This window comes from Pseudoliparis swirei, chromosome 6, assembly GCF_029220125.1.
Source record: "Pseudoliparis swirei isolate HS2019 ecotype Mariana Trench chromosome 6, NWPU_hadal_v1, whole genome shotgun sequence".
NCBI classification, from domain to species: domain Eukaryota; kingdom Metazoa; phylum Chordata; class Actinopteri; order Perciformes; family Liparidae; genus Pseudoliparis; species Pseudoliparis swirei.
In genome coordinates, this window is record NC_079393.1 from 23,480,104 (window position 1) to 23,495,647 (window position 15,544).

Consider the following 15,544-nt stretch of genomic DNA (forward strand, 5'->3'; position numbering starts at 1 on the left):
CAGCACAATGATCTCCACAGGCAAAAGTCATCACACTCGGACAACACAAATCATAACACGGCAACAGCTGATATTGCCAGGTTTCTTGCTAAAAACCAGCTTGTGTCCTCAGGATTGACACAATTTAACGACTTAACGGAACACTACCAAGCTTGGAGAGAGATCTTCATCAACACGATTGAAAACCTTGAGCTGTCGTCAAGTGAAGAGATGGATTTGCTGATCAAATGGCTGGATGTACAGAGTGTGACAGCAATAAACATCTCGCTGCTCTTCACCCTGGTCCTGCGCCGCCATTCCAGACAGGTTTCTTCCCATACTCGGAGAACGGCGGGGAGAGGGAGGACATACGGCAGCCAGATATCACATCGAGGTGTACCAGAGTATGTGAGACGTCTCCCTCACTACGCTCACGGTCGTCTGATGTCGCTGCGACGGATGTTACAGAAGAAGCCCGAAATGAAAGTGTACTTCACCGAGTTCATGCAAAAAATGCTTGACAATCAGCATTCTGAGCTTGCACTGTCACTCAAAAAAGGGACAGACTGTTGGTATCTCCCTCCTTTTGGAGTCCATCACCCTCAAAAACCAGACCAGTCTTGTGGGGTGTTTGATTCCAGTGCACAGTTTGATGGAATCTCACTTAACGAGGTGTTGTTTTCTGGACCAGACCTTAACAACAGTCTCATCGGAGTGCTTCTCAGATTCAGAAGAGATCCTGGTGCAGTGACGGCAGATTTACAGCGAAGGTTCTACTGTTTTGTGGTGCGCAAAGACTGCAGAGACTTCCTACAGTTCTCATGGTACCGGGAAAATGATCTCAACAAAGAAGTGGTGGAGTACCTCACGTAAGTTCATGTTGGACCTTTGACACTCGCACATGAAGCACTAACCATCTCTAAGGCAGAGGTCAGCGCCATTGTGAATGCCAGACCGTTGATCCCTGTGTCCACCAACCCAGAGGCTCCTTTCATCCTAACCCCTTCCATGGTACTGACACTGAAAACAGGCGCAGCTCCTTGTCCAGCTAGTGAGTTTTCGAAAGGAGATTTGCTCAAGAACCAGTGGAAGAGGGTTCAAGATTTGGAAGAGGCCTTTTGGCGGCAAAAGATTTGAACACGCCTTTTGCACGTCAAAAGTGTCAAGCACCCAAACCCAATCTGCCTCCCGGACTCCAATTTCAGTCCGGGAACACGCTACAGCAACGTTAAGAGTAGACTTAAGACCTTCCTCTTTGACAAACCCATATAGGGCTGAATCAGGTTTGCCCTGGTCCAGCCCCTTGATATGCTGCTATAGGCTTAGATGAATTTTCATCTCTCAATATCCTATCTGCCTGCCATCTGCCTGATGGATCGTGGAGGTCTCATCGTGGAATATGCCTACTATAAACTATCATATACACTGTCATATTCATTGAATGTATTTTAACTCTAAATCTGTCCTTCTGTACACATTACATCTATTGCATCTGTCCATCCTGATCCTCCTCTGTTGCTCTCTCCAGGTTTCTTCCTTTTTTCCCCTGAAGGGTTATTTGGGAGTTTTCCTGGTCCGATGTGAGGAATAAACTGAATTGAATTGAATTGAATCTCAAGAAAGGAGACATCGATCTGCTGAAGGACAGCCAGACAAGCGCAAGGTCAAAGGTCGGATGAGTCGCTGGCTGTCAGCCCGGTCAACTCACTGCAAACCCGCATTCATGTTTTTGGTGCACTAGCGGTTATACTGGAGAGGACTGTGGGTAATATGTACATAGTGGCCTATATCGTAATATGCCAGGCGGGGAGTGTGTTGGAACCAGCTTATTTTCATACGTTATGTGCTCTCGAGCAACTCCTAGTGGTGTTTGTGGATAGCTGCACTAGGTCGATTATAAACACGGAGTAACCGGAAGTGACATTCAGGAAGTCCGCTTTTGGCCCACGAGCTCACGGAGTTACAATCTGTTGACAATCTGCGCAATCCACGCCTTAAGGTCCACTAAATCGGCTTCATCCGTGAGTTATACCCAGTTACCATTTATATTAACATGTTTACGTTAATATGTCTTTGTTTTGAATACAGTTTTGGTTATTATTAGTTAATGGTCAAACACTTGATGATGTACAATTGTATTTACAAAAGCATATGTTTTGTGCTCTTTTTCAGTTTTACAAATTATTACATTTTCCTGCATTAAATCTGACAAACACTACAACTGTCTGTTCCTTGGAGAATACGGTGCTGGATAAAGTATTGTCAAGCTGGCTGTTTAGCTGAAGAACACGTTTGAACAACAACCTTTAGCGAGAACAGTACAGACACTATGGGATAGGGATGCTCCGATCTGATCGGCGCCTATCCATATCGGCCGATATTCCCATTATCGGTTTTGATCGGTGTTCTCAAAACGGCCGATCAAACTTGGCCGATCAGATGACATAAAATCTGCGAGAACTATTATCAGAGACATTTCAATGAAACGTTAGAAATAGGCATTTCAGGCTGCCAATGGTAAGAAATGGTTCTTAAAAAAAAAAAAGAGCTTGTGCTGTAAAGCACGCGGCCGGAGCCCACGAGCCACCTTCGCCCCGAACCTTTCCAAGCCGACCTAGAGCCGGTCGCGGCGCACTGCAACGGAGAAAATGCGCCCGGCGAGGGCCTGCCGGCAGAGTGCAGAGATCCCACGAGGGGATCCTCACGCATCGAGCGGCGTCCCTATCCCGCCGAGTTGAATCCCCCGAGCAGACTGCGAGGGTCCCACCCGTTTAACTCTCAACGGTTTCACGCCCTGTTGAACTCTCTTCAAAGTTCTTTTCAACTTTCCCTTAAGGTACTTGTCGACTATCGGTCTTGTGCCGGTATTTAGCCTCAGATGGAGTTTACCACCCACTTTGGGCTGCATTCCCAAGCAACCATTACCGGCCTCACACCATCCATGGGATAAGCCTCGATCAGAAGGACTCAAGCCCCCAAGCGACACCGGGTAAGCGATCTTCCATACGCCACATGTCCCCAATCCGCCTTTCGGACGGGCATTCGGCGCTGGTCTATTCCCTCTTCGCTCGCCGCTACTGAGGGAATCCTTGTTTGTTAGTTTCTTTTCCTCCGCTTAGTAATATGCTTAAATTCAGCGGGTTGTCTCGTCTGATCTGAGGTCATGGTCGAATGAGACGCGGCCCCGGAGGACGGCAGTGTGGCTCTGGCGCCGGCAAAGCCAGGACAGTAAACAGTCTTGAATGTGTCGAGTAATTAGCTCGCAATGACAGTCACAAGTCGATTGGTAGATGCCGAGCGGAGTAAATGTGCTGGGGTGTAAGGTTTGGCCACATCCTGGATGTAGACGGGACCCGATCCGTACGCAAGCACCAATGTTTTGAAGCGGTTGCGAACATCCACTGGTCACAAGTGAAGGGAGGAGAGAAGCGGTGTAGTGTGGGTGAATTTAGGAAAGGTTAAAGACCAGTCAAGTTGCTGTATTATGGCTGCAGAGGTTGGATGACTTTAGCAGGTACACCTGCTTACAGTAGTCTAGACGTGAAATGACCAGAGCCTGGACCAGAACATGTGCCGCCTTCTGAGTAAGAAGAGGACGCATTGGTCTTTGTGAGAGGGCACGGTTCAAACACACATCGTCTCCAAGTTACCCGGTAAATTCGATCGTTAACGTAGGATGAGAAAAGGGAGACTGCAGGGCCTGAGATATTCAGGTCTTGAAGGGAGGAAATAAGGATCTGGTGGTTCACTATGTCAAATGCCGCAGAAAGATCTAGAACAGTGGTTCTTAACCTTATCGGTGCATTAGCCGAAGTCCTTCGTAATTGGGCAAATGAAATATGATGTATTCAAACAGGGTGTCTACAGGAATAAACAAGTTAAATTTAAGACTTTTTAATACCACGTCTAAATAAAATTTAAGACCCAACTTACGATGGAAATACAAATCACAAGTATACATTAATCTAAATTAATTAATTAAAAGTAAACACACTGATATCTGTTCAAAATGAACAGTATGGTGTAATGCGAAAGGATAACACAAAAATGTCATTGCTGTTTTAAATTATATTTATTAATACAATATTTTCAGAACATTTAGGTCCCATGAACAAATGCTTATAAAATCAAGTAAATATATAAAAAAATACTGTTCCTTTTGAACAAAAAAAATCTATAAAACAACAAATAAATGACAATTCCAGCTGCTTTTAAAATGCTAATACATTTACATAATAGAATGTGTATGTGTGTGTGTGTGTGTTCTCATGTCTCTATGTGATGGATGTTTGTGCACAAGTTCATCTGTCTACTCCTGAGCATTTGTGAATATACGAGGAAAACAATCCTTTTCATACTTTATGAATAAAAGAACTTCCAGTTGACATTTGGTCCATCCATTGAGATATAAATCATATGTCTGAGGTCAAGCTGCTGCACACACTCCTGGAAAAAAGATGAAAAAAACGCAGACATTGGCCATACAACAGTCAACACATCTCTTTATGACACCACCACTTCAGATTAAAGTCAGGCTGGATAGGATAAATATGAATGAATACTATTTTTTACAAATTAAGCAACGTGAGCCATCCCTATAGCCTAGTGTATACTATTAGACATATTGAAACGTAAACACCAGATTCTACTACCATTCTAAAACTCAATTTGGCTGTTTTTAATTAGTCTAATTAATGTGTAGTGTCCTATCCATAGCTGTTATTCACTTGACAAATCAGTAAAGCTTAACTATATAATACACTAACATATACAAGAGGTTAGTTAATACTAGGGATGCACCGATCTGATCGGCGCCAATCCATATCGGCCGATATTCCCATTATCGGTTTTGATCGGCGTTCTCAAAACGGCCGATCAAAACGGCCGATCAGATGACGTAACATCTGCGAGAACTATCAGACGTTTCAATCGCCGCGCACCGCAACGGAGACGATTCGCCCGGCGAGGGCCGCAGAGTGAGAGGTCCACGAGGGGATCCTCACGCACCGAGCGGCGTCCCCGTCCCCCGAGTTGAATCACTGCGTCAACTCAGCCGACACTCACATGTCTGAGCCCCTATAGACTGATGTTGACGGTAAACGCATTCGATCGGGAGCGCGCGAGGGTTTTGATAAAGTTAGCGGAAGGATTTAAGTGGCAACATCCGGTTTTGCAAAGTTAGCGGAAAGAACCACGTGAAACAACATCCGTTTATCAAAATAAGATGTCGACAAATCATACATTAACAAATACAAGTAAACAATTAACTGATTTTGTATCTTTATAGATCGTTTCTGAGATTTAGCTTAAATTATGCAAACATTAAAACATTTTTACTGTACCAAGGAAGTTTATAAAAATAAGTCAGACTTTTGTATATAGATTTCCCCAAGAGTTCCAGGAAATGAATAATGCAGATGTGTTCCATACATATCTGAAATCCCCTACAATAGCAATCAAACAATTTTAATGTATCAATTAGGAAATTTTTCAAAGTAAAAGTCCTAAATGTTTAAAGAAATCGGTAATTTCTTTAATGTTTGAGTTGCTTTATATATGTATTTCCTCATAGTCCTAGGCAATAATTCTACACAATAAATAGAATGCTTCAATCGACACCGTGATCGGTATTAACGGACGTGTGTTGCTGGTTACACGATGGACGCGTGGGGGAAGTGGCGTGTCGTGTGCCTAGCAGCCCTTTCCGTGGAGGACGTAGAAAACATCTACCTATTCGGAACTATGATTACAGGATTTCTGCTGATTGGAGTTGGTGCTGTCCTGGCTTATCGGAAAATTAAGGAAACGGTGACAGCTGTTAAAAGCCCCCTAAGGCTGCCCGACATGATTGACGCGTTGGGCAGAGTTGTTGGCACTCAGACTGTGGCATTAAACCGCCAGAATGATAACATCGTGGAGAAGCTGACGGCTCTGCAAATGAAATTGGATCGATTTGAAATCCTATTTGGGAGGAAAATGGAAGGATAGTGGTTGCGCAAATTCTAATGCAGCTACTGGAAGACCAAACAATCCCAATCTTATCTGCTTTCGGCTCCCTCTACCAGGACGGGCCTTGGCCAAGGCCGTTACTGGAACAACAACTCCCCCGAAGATCACTGAAGCGAGAACCTCTCTCATTCCCTTCCCCCGATCCACAGACACCTGTGGTTGTTTTCTCCCCAGGACCCTTCAAGGCTATCTCCATGGCAACGACCATCTTGCGGTCTGAGAACTCTGTCTGTTGTGGCCTGGGGGAGGACGACATACCAGGCCCACGCATACACGAACTTTCAACATACGGATTTGCATTCACTACCCCCACCCCCATCCCACGCCTTCGTCTGCTTCGTCCCCCCAGTGTGACAGGACGGGGTCTGTGGCTGGCGCTGTAATGGCTGACGGACCGGGCTGGCTGCTTGTCGGTGCTGGTCACCTTCTGCCTCCAATGGCTGGGCTTAGATCACCCAGTCTTTGGCTTACCTCCCCTCCCCCCTTCCTACTCGTTGCAAGTCATGTTTAAGATGTATGTGCTTATGTGCTAAGGTGTTTTTTCCTGCTCCCACACTGTACCCCTCTAGGGGCATAGTCGGGGGGTTGTTTTTTTCTCGCCTCTCTTCCCTCATGTTATGCTGTAATCTTTCATCCACCCTTTCTTTGCAATTTCGTTGCTTTTGTACCTGTACTCTAGTCAATGACAATAAAACCGCATACCATCGGCAGATACTGATTTCAGTGATCGGTGATCGGCACCAAAAACCTGATCGGTGCATCTCTAGTTAATACATATATTTATGGCAGACTTACTTTGAAATGCTGAAGTAGGTCCTGGGCAGTGTCATGGCCCATGAACTGTGCTCCATAGAATCCTGACTGGACCTGGTCATTTAACCAATAAAGCACATGTAAGTCCAGTTGTTGGCTCTCGGTGGTCTGGTTAAGTATCTTGTCGAACAAAATGACAAACGCACCGCAATGTTGGACTTCGGTGATGAGCTCTTCTTTTATACATGGCGCTGGATTTCCTCTGGTGACATCCAGCGTTATTGTGTTGACGTCGTTGCTAGCGGTGGAGCAGAAACTAGCAACGGCGGGCTGCTGGCGCGCCTTTGCTAATCTCTGTGCTTCTTGCTCTGCACGTGAGATTCCACCGCTGGAAAGTCTCCCGACACATAATGCAGTTCGCTTCAGAAGCATTTCCAGGCATTGACAGTAACCATACATACTCGTTCTTTTCAAGCCATGTATTGTTGAACTTGCATCCCCTCATGTTTTCTAAAATAGCCAAAGCTTGACGTTGTAGGGGATAATAGGACCGAATGCGCGGGGCGCCTTTAATAAAGAGAAGGGGCGTCGACCTGGTGACACACCAGAGACAACGCAGCGCATAGCCGACCGTAACAAAATATTAGACCTGGCAGAACAGATTGCCTCATATTCGCAGTGACATGACACAAAACAAATTAAGACCAATCCAATCTGAATGTAAGACTTTTTTATGTCTGTGTACTGATGTGAAGTTCTCAATAAGAGAATAAGAGTCTGCATTTCCCCTCGCGCCCCACCTTGTTTCTGCTCCTGCACCCGGAGCAGGAGAGCTACTCCGATACTTCTTGTCCCATCTTCACCACCTTGGGAGCGTTTTAAAAAACACAGATTTATCTGTTAGCTTTTCACGCTTCGTATTGGCCGCTCTCTGCGGGCTGGTGGGAGCCTGCTCACCTGTGTGTGCGCACGTTTCTGCACATGTGTCTGTGCGCATGGGGGCGGAGTTCCGCCGCGCGATACCGAGAGCCAGGAGAAGCGACAGAAATGACATGCCGCTGTGTAGATACGAATACGATCAATAAGTTATTGACAATAACATACGGTCGTTTAGTTTTATAAAAGAAGGTGGGGAAGCTTACCTTACTTCTGTTGTAATCAGGTGCTACAGCGAAAATTACAGGGGGGCGGGCCAACCTGTTATAATGGTCGGGGAAACACGCTGCTGTGTGTGTCTCTACCCCTGCCGAACCCCTGGGGTTCGATCGAACCCAGGTTAAGCACCACTGGTCTAAGCCAGGGATTTTCAACCAGTGTGCCGTGAGATATCGTCAGGTGTGCCGTGGAAAAATTTCCAATTTCACTTAATTGGTCCCAAAAAATATGATTTAGTTGCCGCAAATAATGTGCTATTGTTGAGCGTCTGAGCCTGCAATATAGTGGCTGAGCAGTCAATTAAATACTCTTCCATGCCATGGGTAGCAGTAAGCATTAAAGTGAACGTTATCTTTCGTTTGGATTCACTTTCCCCGGGGATCCGACTGCACCGATCCCATTGTGCTTTGCTGTGTGGGGAAAAGCTAGCAAACATTGCCATAGTTTTAAGCAAGCTGAAACGTCATCTCGAGACAAAACATCATGAGCAGAGTGAAAGGGAAACACCCAGATGTTTTCGTTACGCACTGTTTTTTCTCGTCGCAAAATGTTACGAGCAGACCTAACTCCTGTGTTGACTGATGTCGTGTGTATGGTTAATATTTGTGAGGAGAAGTCCTCTGAAAAGCCGCATCTTCATGTGAGGAAATGGGATCGGAGCATAAAGCCCTATTGCTCCACACAGAAGTCCGATGGTTGGCCTGTGTGTACGAGCTGCGGGAGGAACTCAACGTGTTTTTGACTGATGAGAGGTGCGATGGTGCAAAGTTGCTCGCCATTGATTAGTGGTGTGCAAGGCTGTCATAAATGGCAGATATGTTTCAGCACCTGAATGAAGTGAACACACGGATGCAAGGCCGAAATCAAAACCTGCTCACAAGCACAGACAAAATAAATGTAAAAAAGTGCACCTCTGGCAACATGTTGAAAGTGCCATTCTTGACATGTTCCCCCTCACCCAGAAATGGCAAGATGTCAACACTGCTGCACTGTGTGAGACAATAGGTAGACACTAAAAACTATTGAGGTTAAGTTGTCATTTTATTCCCCCTCAACCTCCACTGAACGCCTTGACTGTGTGAGGGACCCCTATAGCTCAGCAAAAGTTTTTGGACGAGCAGGAGAAACTAACTGAACTTAGACCAACCCTGGTTTAAATCTACCTTTGTGACATGTTATGTTATTTGGTTGTTGGGTGGGCTGCGGGATTTTTTTATTGTAAAAAATGTGCCGCGGCTCAAAAAAGGTTAAAAAACACTGGTCTAAGCTAACCCCAACATGACGAAATGCTAATCGCGATTAGCGTCTAGCTAATAATTAGCGTTGAATGCTACAGCACAATATTATACTATAACAGTAATTACACAGATATGTACATGTTTGTTGGAGTTGGACAGCAACACACCACCTGGACGGCACTCACTGGAAGAAACAGCGGTAGACTTTTACTTTAACTCTATAAAGCGTTTATTCAAAATCAGGATACAAATAGACAATCATGCGCATGGACCCTAATCCAGACCTGTGACCAATGGCCCCAGCGCTGGAGAAAGGATGCTGAGCAGAGCGCGTGCGGCCATTGAAATAATCAACAGGGACAGTTTTGATTGGTCAGGAGGAAAAGAGGGTGGTGTCTTCTCATTGGTTCTTGTTCCTCTGCTTCCGCCGATGTCGCTCCTTCATTGGTTCTTGTGGTCTGCCAATGAGTGCACATGTTTGTGAAAGAAAGTGTGAGAAAGGAAGAGAGTTGATTTTATGGGTTCCTCTCTTTAAAGAAGACTCCCTTCGGGGCCTTATCTGTGAAGGGATGGGGCCTGGATCTTCTCAGAAGGTCGTCCAAACAAAGGGCCTCTTCACATGTGAGAGTAGATGAGCGTGTGTGAGGGGTCAGTGAGGGGCCATAAGTGACTAAAGGAGAATAATGGCCACATCTGGACCCTTCCTTATCTATCTGCCCGGTGAGGTAAGGACTATAATTGCTCTTTCTAACCTATGAATATAATGAGCTCCTTTGTCTGTGACCACTTCTAGTATATGCGTGATGCGGGAAAGGGGGGGTGCATAAAACTTCTTTAGAGAGTGTCACCGTTACCTTCTTTTGATCAGTCAGGCGCCAGGGCAATATTTTAACCCTCATCCAGTCTACTCCATCTTTACACATAAGCTTTATGCACATAACATTAGGGGTAAGCCAAGCAAAAGTATATATTCTTTACATGTTACATAGATACTCACAGACTCAGCACTTCAAAGGCTATCAAGCCATAAAGGGGAGATGTAGCCTACCTGCAGAATGTGCTTTCAGTAGAATCATGAAGCAGGAACTAACTACAGTAAGAATTCAATCAGGAGAGACGGGTATTTAGAGTTTAACAATCATTTATTACAATAGAATATTGCAATAGTGCAAAGTCTTTTTGGTGATTGGACTCCATCCTGAAGTAGGATAAACCAGGGGTAGAGATGCTGATATCTGCGCAGGCAGAATCCCCCCATGGAGTCCAGACACTGGTGGTGGTGTCGAAGACGCGTTGCCGCAACGCCAATTGGAGGAGCCTGGGGTGGCGGAGGGACGAACTGACGCGAGCTGAAACGACAACTGACAGCAGCAGAGAACAGAACTTTAAAGTGTTACCAACAACTCTGTGATAGGCTTATCCAACTGGGCTGGCTCTAAATGGTTGGTTCATTCATCGGGCCCGCCCCCAATCAGCTAATGGAGTAATCGCTGCAAGACTTGTGAATGAACCAGCTGTACCCAATGTCTTCCTGTCTGAATTTTCGCTGAGCTACATTTCAATCAGGAGAGACGGGTATTTAGAGTTTAACAATAGTGTAAAGTCTTTTTGGCGATTAGACTCCATCCTGAAGTAGGATAAACCAGGGGTAGAGATGCTGATATCTGCGCAGGCAGAATCCCCCCAAAGAGAATTATTTTATATGTATAAAATAAATTCAACCTTACCTACAGCCGCAGAAGTTTCCTAGGCACCCCTAGAACCATTTCATGAAACCACTAGTTATGGTTCGAAGGGGTTAATGCTAGCCGTAATAGTAAACATCACAGAGTTAAGAAGGTCTAGCTAAAAAGCAAGAGAGGAAGGCCCCGAAGGACTGCAGACAAGGATATGGAGGTCTCTATCGACCGCAGAAGCTAATAGTGCCGATCTAGATATACAGCACTAAGACAGCAGGATCCGACCGGATCCCGAAAATGTTAGTGGGGTCGGAAATGACGCAGAAAGGCAGATTAGGGGTGAAGACGCACCGCAGACAAGGACAGGAGGGGGTCGAGAGTAGACCGCAGAACTAGACAGTCTGGATAGGTACTACCACTTCAAAGGAGAAGGGGATTTTAAGATTCCCGAATGGATAGCGGGGGGTCTCGACATGCTTGGTCGCGCCCAAGGACCGGATAGGTTGGGTCAAGTTAGACCGCAGACAAGAATAGATTGGGGTCATGGGTAGACCGCAGAACAGGATAGTGGGGTCACTTTCAAGACCGCAGGACAGTTCGAGTCGGATTTTAACGGTTGGTCGCTTCTCGTTAGACCCCTGTCGGACTCTGGCCTGGGCGTTCCCAGGCATCCGGGGAAGTACGTCCGGGAAAGAGACTGTGTCCTCGTTGGACGGGTTCGTCGCAGACCCAGAAACAAGAAATACCCGGAAACAGGAATTTTATGTCATCTTGTGACGGCCCTCCACTGGACCTGTAAACGAGAGCGGGTTTTCATACCATCTTTTGCCTGATTTTTTTGCTGGAAATTGGAAGATAATCCGCTTTGCCAGGTAACGGAGACCTAGGAAAATAAGAAAGATACCGTTACGCCAGGCAGCGTTTACCCAGGAAAATAAGAAAAGATCACGTTAAGCCGGGCAACGTAAACCACTAACTATTACGTTAAAATAGGCAACGTCAACCAGGGAAGTAGAAACTTCACGTTAGTTACGGGCAACGTGAAACCAGAGAATGCTAGAAGAACACGTTTAGGCGAGGCAACGTAAAAGCAGGAAATAAAGAACAGATCACAACAAGGCAGAACAAATGTAAACCCAGAAATGACTGGGAATTCTAGCTACGGAATGAAATTACCAGTAATAAGCTATGGTTCCCAAACCACAATAGATTTAAGGCCAGCATAGCCGCGAAATGAACACCACCACCAGTTATATGAATACCTTACCAATTTAAGGTTTCAGGGACCTTTGATTTGACCATATGGTGTCGAGGTCCAGCCGGATGTAGGAGCCAACGGCAGAGGAGGACCACCTCCCCATTCTCTGGAGAGTTGAGGCGGAGATGCCTTGGCAGGCAGCCGAAGTAGCAGCCCCTATCCGGAAAGAATGCCCCGAGTAGTTTGGCTGGGCTAAGTTGCTATTTGGGAGGATGACCTTCAAATGACCCCGGAACCAAGTCTGAGATATGGCCACCTTCCCCGGGGTAAGGAAGAGAGGAGCAGAGGAGCCAGTCTTAGGCCGAACCAAGAGGTACTCAAGCATGCTTCACGTTAGTTAAGGGCAGCGTGAAACTAGAGAATGCTAGAAGAACACGTTTAGGTGAGGCAATGTAGAAGCAGGAAACTGAGAAAAATCACAAGAAAACTGAACACATCGCACCAGAATGGTTCCACAAGTCCGTTTTAGCGAGCGGATCTGGAACCTTAGCTCTGGTGAGATACGGCTGTACATAAGATGACTGACAAGTCACTGCCAACCAATACTTGAAACGGACACCACAAACAATTATATGAATGACTTACCATATAGTGCAGGACTTCAATGATTTATGATTTGCCAGCATTAGATTGAGGTCAGGGTAAAGGTCTACAGCTGTCCCATTCCCGGCATCAGTGCAACTGCGATGCCTAGGGGTTAGCCAAAGTAGCAGCCTCTGTGCTACCCCTTTGACCTACATAATGCTTCGTTGATTGAAGAAAGAGGCCCTCCCGTACACAGCTGCCTAGGTACTTGGAGTATTGCCCGGGAAGACCATCCAGGATCCGAAAATGGCCTGAGGTCTTAGGAAGATGAGCGTCTCCTGAGCTAATGAAGTTCCTTAACGATCACCATTGACGGACTGCAACTGTGTCACAGAGGGAGGCCAGTAACCCCCCAAAACCACGGATGGCCTGCATCCGTGTAGCCCTTGACTGCATCAGGGAAATGCACCATCAGCCTTTGCAGCAAACGCTACTCCATACAGAAATTGTCCAACAACCTGCCCCGCAGGTCATACCGGCCCGTCAAGATAGATAATATCGGGCAAATTTGAGATAGGCCGATGCCATGTCCAGAGAGCAGGCAATAAACGCGCATTCCTCAGGTATGACACCTCTGACGAATGTACCAATGGCCAGGAGAGTGAGTAAGCGTAAACTCTTTTACTTGTTCTTGCGTCCTAGACCAAGCCTCCGCAGAAGCACACGACTATACTGCCGCGTTCACACCAAAGCGTTTATGCAGTCCTTTATGCAAGGGTCAAGACCCAGCCGATATCGTCCTCACGCTGGACCTACCCCTGATAGATACTTACTCTCTATTCTACCTTCTTACCTCTCTAGTCATTCCACATGCAACAGTACTAACCTGCCAATCAGATTGCCCGCTGAATTACTTCTCAGGTGTCAAGCACACAGCTAGAGGTGAATATGAATTGCCACACTGAAGTTGAAATAGATTGAGATCGTGATCACGATATCCTGATTAATGAGCATTAGTTCAACCACATTTCTCCTCAGATTTAACATGAGACAAGGAGCATGGACTGATGGAAAACTCTTCCTTTTGCCATCTGTCAGGTATACTTACAACCAGCCAACGTTATCATCCTGTTACTTCTGTAAACTTAATACCACATTTAAAGACGAGCTGTTGAATTAACGTTGAATGACTATTAAAGAAAAACACAAAAGCCCACGCCTATTAAATATATGCTACCTCTATTATACTTCTAAATGTTGTATCCCAACAAGCCCACTCTGGCTTTTACCTTATTCTGCTACCCAACTACAAATATGTGACCAAGCAAAGCCACCTTTACCACAAACAAGTAGGCAGAAAGAAAGTAAATCTTTGAAAGTCTCAAATTTCCAACAGATCGACTCCCATTCACCAACTTAGCGGCTCAATGCTTGCTCCTGCCTGCCATTAGAGGCTCAATGCTCGCTCTGGCCAGCTTTTACAGGGTCAATGCTAGCTCCAGCCAGTCTTACAGGCCCCAATGCTCGTGCCAGCCTGCCTTCCAGACCCAAGGCTCGCTCCAGCCAGTCTTACAGGCCCAACACTTGCTCCAGCCTTCCGAGGCTCAATGCTCACGCCAGCCTTACATGCTTAATGTTTGCTCTAGTCAGCCTTAAGGGGCACAGCATTAGTCCCAGCTGACTTGTAAAGGCTGAAACTTGCTCCGGACTACATAGGCTCTATTGACTTTACAGACTCAATAACTTCGACCTTCTTTACACATATAAACTAATATAAACAATATTTATTTTCATTTGTATACAATATATAAATATATTTATATTTTATTCTCACTGACATCCTCCCACTAAATGTACTTACCGCGGCAGTCAACTACGTTACGTATTATTTAGTTGCAACTGCATCCTTAAGTTCACCTAAATTAGAAACATTTATTTACACTACGTATCCTTTGATACAACTATCAGGCTATGTCAAAACAGAATACACGTTAGACAATGTGATGTCACGACCAAGCCGCGACCATAGCGGGACTACCAGAGTAATCGCCGGCTGCGATACTTCTCCTGACGCGTGCATGCCTGGCGCCGTCCTACAGCGACATTAAAGTTTGTATGAACTGCTGCCCCGTTATGTCATTTCTCAAGCGACATCACTTTTGAACACGCTCCCCTTCCGTGACTGGAAGGACTGGTTCGTACTGCTTGAATCGAAAAGACGGTCCGGAGCTTCGGGCGCGAGTCTGAACTCAGAGTGCACTTGTTTAGTGTACCGGTTCACCTCACGGAGCCCAGTTGGCGGCGCCGAAACAACGTAATAAAGACACAGCGGTTACCGGGATTTGAAGAGAGCATCGATGGTGTGCATGAAGCTACACCGTGACTGCAGGGCGGAGATGACGCCGTTGTCAATCGCAGAGGAGACGAATTCCTGGCGTACCAACTACCAGAAGCGCCGTGCTACCTCCCCGCCTGCAGCCTCGGCATACACCCGCTCTTCCGGTCCCGTCGCCATAGAGGGAGCAGCTGATAGCAGCTAACTAACTAGCCTTACTTGCTAGTGAAGCAGGAGAGGAGGCTCGCTGCTAGAAACACCGCACTGGGTGAGTATACCTGAGCCCGCCGGCTGCCACTGAACACACCTCTCCACGAGATAACCACAATCGGAATCTGACATGTTTCAGCTCCCAATAACTAGATGCAATCAGCAGAGGACCAATCTCCCCATACGAACTGACGCGAGCTGAAACGACAACTGACAGCAGCAGAGAACAGAACTTTAAAGTGTTACCAACGACTCTGTGATAGGCTTATCCAACTGGGCTGGCTCTAAATGGTTGGTTCATTCATCGGGCCCGCCCCCAATCAGCTAATGGAGTAATCGCTGCAAGACTTGTGAATGAACCAGCTGTACCCAATGTCTTCCTGTCTGAATTTTCGCTGAGCTA